This window comes from Portunus trituberculatus, chromosome 47, assembly GCF_017591435.1.
Source record: "Portunus trituberculatus isolate SZX2019 chromosome 47, ASM1759143v1, whole genome shotgun sequence".
NCBI lineage: Eukaryota > Metazoa > Arthropoda > Malacostraca > Decapoda > Portunidae > Portunus > Portunus trituberculatus.
In genome coordinates, this window is record NC_059301.1 from 31,538,798 (window position 1) to 31,550,985 (window position 12,188).

The window sequence follows — 12,188 nt, forward strand, 5'->3', positions numbered from 1 at the left end:
TTTGATATGCCTTCGGCCGCAAAAATGTTGCTCTACCAAGATTATTACAGAATGTATTCCTTTGTAATATTTAGAGGAGAAACAGTGCTCTCTGTTGAACTATATGAAAAAATGTTTCAAACCAAATATGTAGTTGAGACTAGTAAAAAATGCGAGAGCATTGAAACCGCGACTGAGTATTAAGCTTATAATAACAGTTTTGTAGAGTGTGTATTACCAGATCATATGGATAATGTTAGGATAAACACTTGGAATTAATGTTTTGCAGTACAAAGACTCAATACGTCAAGATTTATTATGATATGAATTTTAGAATGTGTCTCTTGCGAGCTGGCTGGCTGTATACCGAGTCGCGTATTAAAACAGCCAGCGATCAAGGGCAACCATGAATATCCGACGTCGGGAATTGCCGTGTTCCAGAATTCTTCATCCTTATCACTGTACTTAAGAGCATACTCCATACGCTGTTCCATGATCCTGTCTGTGAGTTCTGGTTTACGCGCTGGTCTGCGTCCATAAAGTCCATTGGAATGTAGCCTGTTTCTGATGGCTTGCGTCGTGCAGCGATCATACGTAGACAATACCGATGTTGTTGGGGTAAAAGGATCAGCATCATAAGCACTTGCGATAGATCTGTCTTACTCCTGTGTTGTGCACCGAGGTCGTCCATATCTTGGTTTGTCTGTTGTGTTGCCGCTGTCAATGAACCTTCTCACCCACCGGCCTACTGTATGGGGAGATATAGCAAGACGTCGTGCTATATATGCCTTGCTGACCCTCGGTGTGGAGAGCGATAATCTTCGCACGCGTTTCCCGTGATGTCTCCATGTCTTCTAAACTCAATCATTTTGGATTCTTCTTCATTGACTCTGATGCATATACTTAATACTTCATGAATCAGAGAAACTACGGATGCATATCGAAACATATTCGCTTTCCTTTACGTATGAGAAAAATATAAAATAACATCGTAAGATTATCCTTTCCTCTAATGCTGGTAACTCAGCTGTTCCACACATCACTTGAGGAATGGCATAAAACGATATCTATTGTTTAATTTACTGTGAATTCGGTAGATAATTTGTGTGTTTTAGAAGTATGAGCAGAAAACACATGAGCCTACTTCATCATACCCAATGTTAAACCTAACATATATTTAAGATGAAATGCCAAAGTTAGAGCAAACAACACTCCAATCTTTCTTTTATCCGATCTGGTAACGGTACCCTGCAATATCTGCTAACATTTTGCTCTGAGTTTTCATTTCCTTTCTGTTCAGGAAATTCTCTCTCAAAATCATCAATTTTTATAAATACATAATTACTGTAAACATGAATTAAAAATACCTCGCCACATGCATGAATTAAGGATGTTAGAGTTTTCGCGTCACTTACATGATACATCATTCAGGGTCACCTCATCACCAGGAATACCAACCCCACAGTACAGTCATCCGTACAGTTTTGATCATTTCTCAGCAGGATCCAGCCAACAATGATGATACTTTTGTGGGAGAGTGTACATCTCACAATTCAAAAGGTTCCCACGGCTCCTTACTCGATTAATTAACTTTCCTATCCTTAGTTTAACCAAGCTGATACGTCAACTCAAAGGATTCTAATACGTAAATATCATTGGCTAAAACTCGTGACGTATATTAGGCCACGTCTTTCTCAACCCCACTTCATGTCCGCCGCCCCATCCCCATTTTTTTTTTTTTTTTTCTACATTTCCCATACATTTCCCATTCACCTCTCATTCTCATCTCCCATCCCCTCCTCTCTCTCTCTCTCTCTCTCTCTCTCTCTCTCTCTCTCTCTCTCTCTCTCTCTCGACACAGCACCTCAAGCATCAGATGGTGATTTAGCGATGTCACGCACGCATAGCACGCGGCACCCGTGGAGGCACCACTGCGAGCACTGCTTCAGGGGCAAGTCACAAAGAAGGCAGCGAAGCTAATTACATAGTGAGAGGTGGAGGAGGCTCTAATGTTGCCAAACTGTTTGATGGCGAGGGTTAACAGAGTTACTAAGTTTGTTATAAGCTCAGTCTAACATAATGTCTTCACAAATTAGGTTAGGATGGGTGTGATAGCGACTGGCCTGAGGTCGTTTAGTGACTAAGAACTGATAATTTTAGGGATGGGTGTAACAAACGATATGTGTGTGTGTGTGTGTGTGTGTGTGTGTGTGTGTGTGTGTGTGTGTGTGTGTGTGTGTGTGTGTAAGTAAGTAAGTAAGTAAGTAATAATTTATTGCTGACAAAGGTAAATTGGAATACTAAAATATATAGTAAGTAGTCACAGCAACAGTCCGTCGAGCAAAAGCTCCCTGACGGACGGTTAAAAATACGTACTAACAATGCTGTGGTAAACGGCAGTCAGCTACTAACTTAAGATTATTATAAGAAAATATAATGTAAAAAAATACTTCAACTAAAGTTTGCCTATAATCTACACACTTAGCAAAAGGAACATATTGTCATAAAAGAGCAAATTGCTTAATAAAAACCACATACACAATTTCACAAAAAAATCCCAATTAAATAATAACAAAGTAGTATAACTACTACTTAGAGTGTACTTGTTAAACAAAATTTTACATCTGTCAATCATACTAAATAATAATTACAAAACAATACAAAGTTAAGACAATAATACATTAGTAAATAGTAACCGAATAAGAATTATATTACAAGAATATAAGTTAAACATTTTGTTGTTGAACCAAATCATTTTTCTTTTTTTCTTTTTTTATTTAAATTTACTAGTAGATGTTAATAGATTCTTCTTGTCCACTGGCAAAGCATTGAATAATTTTGGGCCAGAACTTAACACACAATGGCCAGGTAGATCCCCAGATTGAAACACAATACGTGAGATGTGAGTAGCATAATGTATGATAAATATTCAGCATAGCATCAGTAGTTAGGTTATGGCGGATTCTATACAGAATACCAGTAACTTTTGAAACTTTTAAACATGTCTGATCAATATGGTATTTCCAATTTAAATTTTCATCAATAAACACACCGAGAAATTTTAGATAACTGACTTGAGTTATAATTTCACCATTTAATATTATTGGAGGAATAGATGTTTTTACAGATCTATTTTGAAATAATATGCAATCTGTTTTGGTTACATTTAGTTTAAATTTATTTGAATTGACCCAAAGATTAATTTTGTCTAGTTCTGCCAAAACATGACTATGTAATGAATTAATGTCTTTATCTTTAATTAGTAGCGATGTATCATCAGCATATAGAACAAAGTCAAATTTATTACTGGCATTTACAATATCATCAATATATATAAGAAAAAGTAATGGGCCTAAAACTGAATCCTGTGGTACACCTTTAGTTAGAAATTGAAAAGAGGAATATTTTTCATTACAAAATACACAGTTTCCGCCCAGAAAGATAACAGCGAAACAGTTTGTTTGGAATATCCTAATACCTAAATGTTCCAGTTTATTAAGTAAAATTTCATGGTCCAATGTATCAAATGCTTTTGAAAAATCAAGAAAAACTCCCAAAACAAATTACTTTTCCTCTAGACATGCATATACTTTTCTAATAAATTCCAAAATTGCAGTTTCAGTTGAATGGTGTGCTCTGAAACCGTGCTGGTGTTCTGTTAATAAACAATTTTGTTCCAGATAATTAATAAGCCTAAAAGAAATTATTTTTTCAAATATTTTGCTAAATGCAGAAAGTACAGAAATGGGTCGATAATTATTTATATTATTTCTATCGCCTGATTTAAGAAGAGGAATTACTTTAGCTATTTTAAGTTGATCAGGAAATGTACCAGTTTGCAGAGAGGTTAATTATATGGGCCAAAGGAGTAGAGATGACAGAAGAAGAATATTTCAATACTTTTGGAGATATATCATCGTATCCTGGAGTGTCGGTGTCAAAAGTGCAAAGAACCTTCTCAACTTCTTTGCTGTTAGTAGGGGACAAATACAGAGAAAAATTAGGGGAGTTGTTTAAGTATCTCTTATAATCATGCACACTATCACCAATTGTAAAATTGAGTTTCAAAAAATTTTCATTAAATTTTGAAGAAATATCCGAGCTTGATGAGCCAAGGTTAACAGTGCGATTATTAGATTTTATTTTACCTAAAAGAGAATTAATTATTTTCCATTGACTTTTTGGATTGCCTTGATTATCTGTAAAACGATCTTTATAAAATTTATTTCTTGCAGCTCTTAAGACAGAAGTTAATTTATTTCTATATTTTCTGTAGGCAACCCCATAAGTTAAAGCCCATTTTTAAAGTCTCTCTAATCGGTGTTTTTCTTTTATACTATTTTTTAATGCAGGAGTAATATGTGGGCTTAATTGCTATTTATTATTAAGACGAATCGTATTAACTGGAAATTTTTTGTCGTAGAGATTTTTTAATATTCTGAAAAAAAATATCAAGCACGTTATTACAAGAATGAGAACTTAAAACAGAATTCCAATTAATAACGGAGATCGTTTGCAAAAGATTCCATGGCAGCTGTAGAAACTGATCTTTTATAGATAAACTGCGGTTGTAAATTAGTATATTTAAGTTTGAATTGTGATAATGTTGGAAAATGATCAGAAATGTCAGTTAAAATAATGTTACAAATATTTTTTTCGAAAAGAGATGTCCAAATATGATCTATGAGAGTAGCTGAAGTGTTAGTGACTCTGGTTGGTTTGTTTATCAATGGAAATAGAGAGAAAGAAAGCATTAAATTAACATTCAGACATCATTGTCATTACTCTTCAATAAGTTTAAATTGAAGTCACCAAACACAAAAACACCTTGATAATTTTTATCATATACTGATGAGAGGATGTCCGTTATAATATTCAAGAAGGTGTTGAAATTACCTCGAGGAGGTCTATAAATACAAAAATATATAGATGAAATTGCAGACTCAACACCTAAGGACTCAATGGAAGGATCAGATACTGTTAAACAATTTAGTAAAGTTGAGTGGTAAACCTTAGACACGTACATAGCGACACCACCACCATGTACATTTCTAGAGTTGGTATACATGTAATAACCAGGAAGTTCATATAGTGAAAACAAATGAGGAGCAAGTCTTATTTCTGTAAAACCAATAACATTAATTTTCACAGAAGAAACATGTAAAACAGTGTCAACAAAAACTTGAACATTTTTTTGGAATTGATCTAATATTTAAATTTAATAACGTTAAAGTATTGTTTCTTTCTAAAGATACATTATCAAGAGATATGTAAACTGATTTCGGAATAAGAACAGACCTACGTTGAGTATAAAATTCATTAACATCTAAGTTCTATTATATTTATCATCAACTGGAAAGAAAGTATCAAACTGCAAATTATCATAATTATCAACACTGCAAAAGGGTATATTAGGATTGATAGCTAAATTTAGTAATTCATCCGTAACTGATGAAAAAGGTAATTAAGTACAAAGAATCCATTTTAAAAAAAATTACTAGAAATGCGAAAATTAAGCACCACTTAACTACTTCTTACGATTGCGTAGCTTCTTCCACGGTTGTTGCTGTGAACCGCCACTTGCCGCTAGGCAGTTAGTAGACGAACCAGGGTATTTGTCTAGTAAAGCTACGTGTCACATACAAATACGAAACTCACGTATCATGTAGAAGACTTGGTACTCGTGCCGTAAACGTAAAAAAATTGAGGGGCTCGCTTATAGTTTGACCGTAATAGCACTCGAAAGTGTGGCGGAATTGCGAATTTTCGAAGTCCATCCGAGCTGTTCACAGCTCAAATGTAAACAATGAAGTGATGGGATTTTGTTTAATACTGTGCTTTCTGGGTAATGGCCGAGAATAAATTCATTACATCTATACAACTCATCCAACCAATCGCAGCTCAATGCGTGACTGACAGTCATCTCTGCACCAATCAGGGCAAGCCACAGCTGCGCTTTCATTTGTTTTACGGACATGTCAGATGTTTCGATACAGTCTCATGTGGCAGTTTACCGATGGCCACCGACGGAGGTACATGCGAATCACTTCCTGTGTGTTGTGAGGGCTGCTATTTGTGCTATGGTGATTTTTGCGGCACATATTTTAATGACCCGGAAAAATTACTCAAACTGTTAATGAGACACGGGTTACTGCCTGAAAAGAAACTTTGCGAAAAGTGCAAGAAAGAGTGTCGCATAGATATCAAGAGGAAGGCATTTCGGTGTGATAAGACGTATACAGTGCCTAAAAAAGGAAAGAAAAAGTGCAATTTTTACCAGTCAATATATAAGGGCACATGGTTAGACAAGAGCCATGTTGACTTTGAAACAAACATGCGCTTTGTGAATTTGTTTCTGCAGGACTATTTTTCTTATAAAGTCGCAAAAGAAGAACTCCGACTACATAACACAACTATTTGTGACTGGGCAAGTTTTGCACGTGAAGTGATTGTTGCTTGGTCAATTCGACAAAACGAACAAATTGGTGGTCCTGGCCAAATAGTTGAAATTGACGAATCCAAATTTGGGAAACGGAAATATAATGTTGGAAGAGTAGTAGAAGGACAGTGGGTGTTTGGTGCCATATGCAGGAACACTCGTTCATGTTTTGTGGTGCCTGTTGAGAATAGAAGCGCAGACACTCTTCTCAACATAATAAAAGACCGTATATTACCGGGATCAATTATAATAAGTGATTGTTGGAAAGCGTACAGTGCTTTGAACAGTGAAGGCTTCGAACACCTCACTGTCAATCATTCTTATCATTTCGTTGATCCCGACACAGGAGCACACACAAACAGTATAGAACGCCAGTGGAGGGAGTTAAAACGAAAAGTACCACTCTTCGGGAGAAGAAAAAAACACTTTATTGGATACCTAGCAACAGCCATGTTCAAAATGGCGTATGAAGACGCCACTAAAAGGTTTCATGTCTTCCTCAAACAAGCTGCTACACTTTACCCACCACCATCGCCTTAGGACTACCAGCAACACACCGGTAAGGCATAATGCTATAACTGGTTACCTTAGGTTATGGTATGCTAGGTTAGGTTCCTGGTTCGTTTTTGTTAGGTAAGGTTACATTAATGCCTAGGGGGGGGGCTGTGCAACCCCCTAGGCATTAGGTTGGGTTAAGCTAGATTAGGTTAGGTTAGGTTACATTAATGTCCTAGGGGGTGTTCAGGGGGAGGCTGGGCCCCCGGTTAGGTTAGGTTACATTAATGTCCTAGGGGGGTCGAGGTTAGGGGCAGCCCCCGGTTAGGTTAGGCTATGCTAGGTTAGGTTTCCGGTTAGGTTAAGGTAGATTAGGTTACCAAAATTCGAAATATTCTGAGAAATGTCCGTAGATTTTCGGGATGCCCATATTTCGCTCATTTTGCTCCCCCCCCAAAACCCCCGATTCCCCACGGTCCCCCAAGCTTGTTGGAAGGGATAGGGGGGTTGGGGGGGAATCGGGGAGACGTAGTTTTTATGTATAATTACCCGAACCAGAAACGGGAGAAGACGTAGCACCCGTATTAGCACATGGGGAGACAATGCAGTTGCACCAAGAGACTCAGCCGCAAAGTCAGTCCTAGCAGGAACAGGAGCAGAAGACGTGTCAGCTCTGGCAGGTACAGGAGGAGTGCCAGCCGTTCCCACACCATCGCCAACACCAGCCGCCGTCCCACTACCAGTAGTCGAACTCGTTGACGACTCTCCACCGCCACCACCATCACCACCACTAACAGGTGACGTAGCAGTGACGTCACCAACAGCACCACTTGTTCCAGTAGTACCAACAGCATATCCCATTCTTTCCTTAATAATGAGCTTGGTATACCGAAAGAATGCAACTTTACCCTCCGCCCTTGCTTGATTTAACAGAGGAAGTTGACTCTTCTTCACTTCTTGCGAGGCCTGACAGAGGTCTTCGTTAATGTAGATGCCCGTCCCTTTCAGCTTTCTGGCATTCCTGATAGCTGCTTCACGATCCGAAAACTTCTCGAACCTCACCACAATTGTTCGGGATCGAGATGGATTCGGGGGGCCAGTACGGTGAGCTCGTTCCAGCATAATTGATGGTAGCTGTAGTTTGTCTTGAAGCAATTTCAAAACGATTTTGGCTGTTTCTTCCCATGTTTCACCACCGGGCTGTTCTTGAATACCGGTGATTCTGATGTTTTTCCTTCGGTTATAATCATCTAAATAAGTACATTGTTTTCCAAGTACTTCAATTTGATGTTCATCTATAGTTGAATTCGCGACTTTAGCTGTTCCACCAGAACATCTATTGCAGTTTTGAAAGTTTTGTCTTGGGCTTCATGAAGCACCTTGACTGCTTCTAAGTCCATGGTGGTACGACTTCGGTCTCGTAGGTTTGATGTTCGTTCCAAGTCAGGAGCACAGGTTAAGCACGTCTGCTCGTCACCACGGCAGAATGGTGTGTGTGTGTGTGTGTGTGCATTACGGAGCGAGCTCAGTACTCATAGACCGGTAGGACTGAGACCACAACACACACACTCCACACACCGGGAAAGCGAGGCCACAACCCCTCCAGTTACATCCCGTACCTATTTACTGATAGGTGAACAGGGGCTACACATTAGGAGGCTTGCCCATTTGCTTCGCCGCTTCCCGGGACTCGAACCCGGACCCTCTTGATTGTGAATCGAGCGTGTTAACCACTACACTACGCGGTGTGTGTGTAATTCACCACGGTCGTCTGCTGGTCACCCAGCCAGTCTTCCCCATTACGGAGCGAGCTCAGAGCTCATAGACCGATCTTCGGGTTGGACTGAGACCACAACACACTCCACACACCGGGAAAGTGAGGCCAAAACCTCTCGAGTTACATCCGTACCTATTTACTGCTAGGTGAACAGGGGCTACACATTAAGAGGCTTGCCCATTTGCCTCGCCGCGCCGGGACTCGAACCCGGCCCTCTCGATTGTGAGTCGAGCGGGCTAACCACTACACTACGCGTGTGTGTGTGTGTGTGTGTGTGTGTGTGTGATTCACTGTTTGTTTGATCTGCTGCAGTCTCTGACGAGACAGCCAGACGTTACCCTACGGAACGAGCTCAGAGCTCATTATTTTCGATCTTCGGATAGGCCTGAGACCAGGCACACACCACACACCGGGACAACAAGGTCACAACTTCTCGATTTACATCCCGTACGTACTCACTGCTAGGTGAACAGGGGCTACACGTGAAAGGAGACACCCAAATATCTTCATCCGGCCGGGGAATGGAACCCCGGTCCTATGGCTTGTGAAGCCAGCGCTCTAACCACTGAGCTACCGGGCCGTGTGTGTGTGTGTGTGTGTGTGTGTGTGTGTGAGAGAGAGAGAGAGAGAGTGAAGAAAATATGAGAAGAATGGTGAAGGAGAAGAGGGGCAGGGAGGGGTGTCTGGATGGGAAGAGGAAGAAGGCACGCCTATGACAAACCTTAGCTTTAGCCAGAGACAGCGCCATGAAAAAGATAACTGATGCCACTTTTTTAGAATTATAAGTAGGATAACTGCTTCATATGTGTTAAAAGCAGAGGTTCCGAAGTAATACTAAAATTATACTTGGCGCTGGTCAGACCACATTTTGACTATATGTGGTAAAATTTTGGTCCCCACACTATAGGAGTCAATGCAAAGGAGGATGTCTAAAAAGATACAGGGGATGAGGGACATTCTCTATGAAGCGAGACTGAAGAAGCTCAATTTGCATTCCTTAGAGAGACGTAAATCAAAAGAAGACCTGATAGAAGTCTTTAAGTGGTGTAAGGGTTTTAACAAAGGGGACATGAATGAAGTCCTTAGGATCAGTAGCGGAGACCGAACCAGAAATAATGGGTTTAAGCTTGAAAAATTCAGGTTTAGGAGATAAATGGGAAGAAACTGGTTTTCAAACAGAGTGGTTGATGAGTGGCACGGACTCAGTGGTCGTGTAGTCAGGGCTGAGTCAATAGGGAGCTTTAAAAAGAAGATTAGATAGATTTATGGATGGGGATCATAGATGGAATTAGGTAACTTTAGTCATACATACAGGGACTGCCACGTGTAGGCCTGGTGACCTCTTGCAGCTTCCATCTTTTCTTTTGTTTTCATGTAAAGTAGGAAGTCGACTGTACATTCCTTTCTCTACTATAGATATATTCTTTCTATCAATAATTTATCTATTCATTCAAATGAAACCTATTTTTTTTTCTTTTACCATAAGAAAAACAAATAAACAAACAAACAATGCGTACCCAAACAGCAGCAGCAGTAGTAGTAGTCTATGGGAGTACTTGAAAACTTATCCCTTAAATGGTACAATACGTTACTTGTCCCAAAGGCATCACACGGTAAGCACTTGTGGTCTACTAGCAAACCCAGGGACTATGATATTTTGAAACACTTATGCCTCGGATTCACTGCATTTCCAAGGATGTTTGAACGGTATTAGTGATAGATTTGCAACATCTTTACTTTATTTACACGAGGAACATCATTGAGAACGGGCTAATCGCTTCTGTGGCCTTAGAAAATAGTCGCGGTGAGAGAGGGAAGCATTGCAGACTGCGAACCCACGAGTCTCCTGAGGGCTGCCTAAAGTGTCGCTGCTGTGGGAGTCAAATGGTGCTACGTACATCCAGTCAGTGAGTATACCTTGGTAATGTAGTAATGGCCCTGCGAGACACATCCAAGCTCTCTCTCTCTCTCTCTCTCTCTCTCTCTCTCTCTCTCTCTCTCTCTCTCTCTCTTTGTTGCTTTTATTATGCTCGTTTTTTTTCATGTTTTCTTTATTTTTTTCTCTCTCTTAGATGGATAGAAAGATGGTTCTCTTAACTTTTTTTATTTTCTTCTTGTTCTTTTCTTTATATTCCTTTTTTTTATGCTAGTGTGTGTGTGTGTGTGTGTGTGTGTGTGTGAGAGAGAGAGAGAGAGAGAGAGAGAGAGAGAATTTGTTGGTGAGATATTACGCCTTAAAAAGCAGCCACTAGTGTGTTCCTCCCCTGCCTTTTTTGGTACATTATGAAAGCCTCGGTTAGTTTGCTGGTTACCTCTCTCTCTCTCTCTCTCTCTCTCTCTCTCTCTCTCTCTCTCTCTCTCTCTCTCTCTCTCTCTCTCTCTCTCTCTCTCTCTTCAAACATAGGTACAAAGCAGACACAGAGAAGAGAAACAACAAAACAAAATAGAGAAGGAAAAGAAGAAGAAAAAATATGAGATATATAAGTAAAATCACCAAGCCAGAACAGAACAGGAAAACATAACAAGTTAGAAGAGGACAGGACTGGACAGGACAGGACAGGACGGGACGGGACAAGACAGGACAGGACAGGATAGGACGAGACGGGATATAAGAACATAGTAGCATCAGTGTTCCAGTCATCTCATCAAGGGGGTCACGGTGGCCTTGTCTGGGCAGCTCGCTTCGCTGAACCCTTCACTTGACTCTGATTGCTCTCCCGATTGACAGACTGACCCGCCGACACCTTGACTAATGGAGCGTCGAACTGAGAGGCTGAGAGGCTGCACTGTGTTGGGGAGTCACGGGAACAAGAGACGAAGGGACAACCGGAAACATTGCTTCGTGTGAACAGCACTTTATACCTCAACCTGTATTCCGAAGCTTTTTGCTTGCTTAACACGGCTACTTTCTAAGGCCAAGGATATGATTAAATTGGTTCTCAAGAGTGTTTATCACTGGTCATAATGCAAGTCTATCAGTAGAACCGTAAAGAAATACACTTCTAAAACTAGCATAGTTGTAACTACTAACTTGAAATTAGTCTGGCTAAGGCGTAGAAACATTTCAAATTATTGTTCTTATTAGTTTGAAAGAGTCCACTTAGTTCACTGACTGCGGAGCGTACTAGAGATAACAGAGAATATTTGATGGATATAAGTGATTATAGAAAGATTTAACAACTATAAACAAGGTAGCAAAAGAGAAAAATGAAAATGGAAGTTCTAAGTAAAAAAAGAAGAATCAATTCAAGCTTTAAGAAAATGAAAGAATTCAAGCTTAATAAAAAGAGAAGCGGTAGAGAAGATGTCAAGATAGTAGTTCGAAAGAAATTTAGAGGAAGGAGGCAGCGAAGAAAGTAAAGTGATGGAAGTCAGAGAGGAGGAAAGAGTTCAAGCTTAATAAATTGAGAAAGTGGAGGTGGTAAGATTTTATTGAGAAGAAAAATATTTTGTAAACAAGAACTTAGACACGAAAATTAAAGTTTTGAAAATAAATGA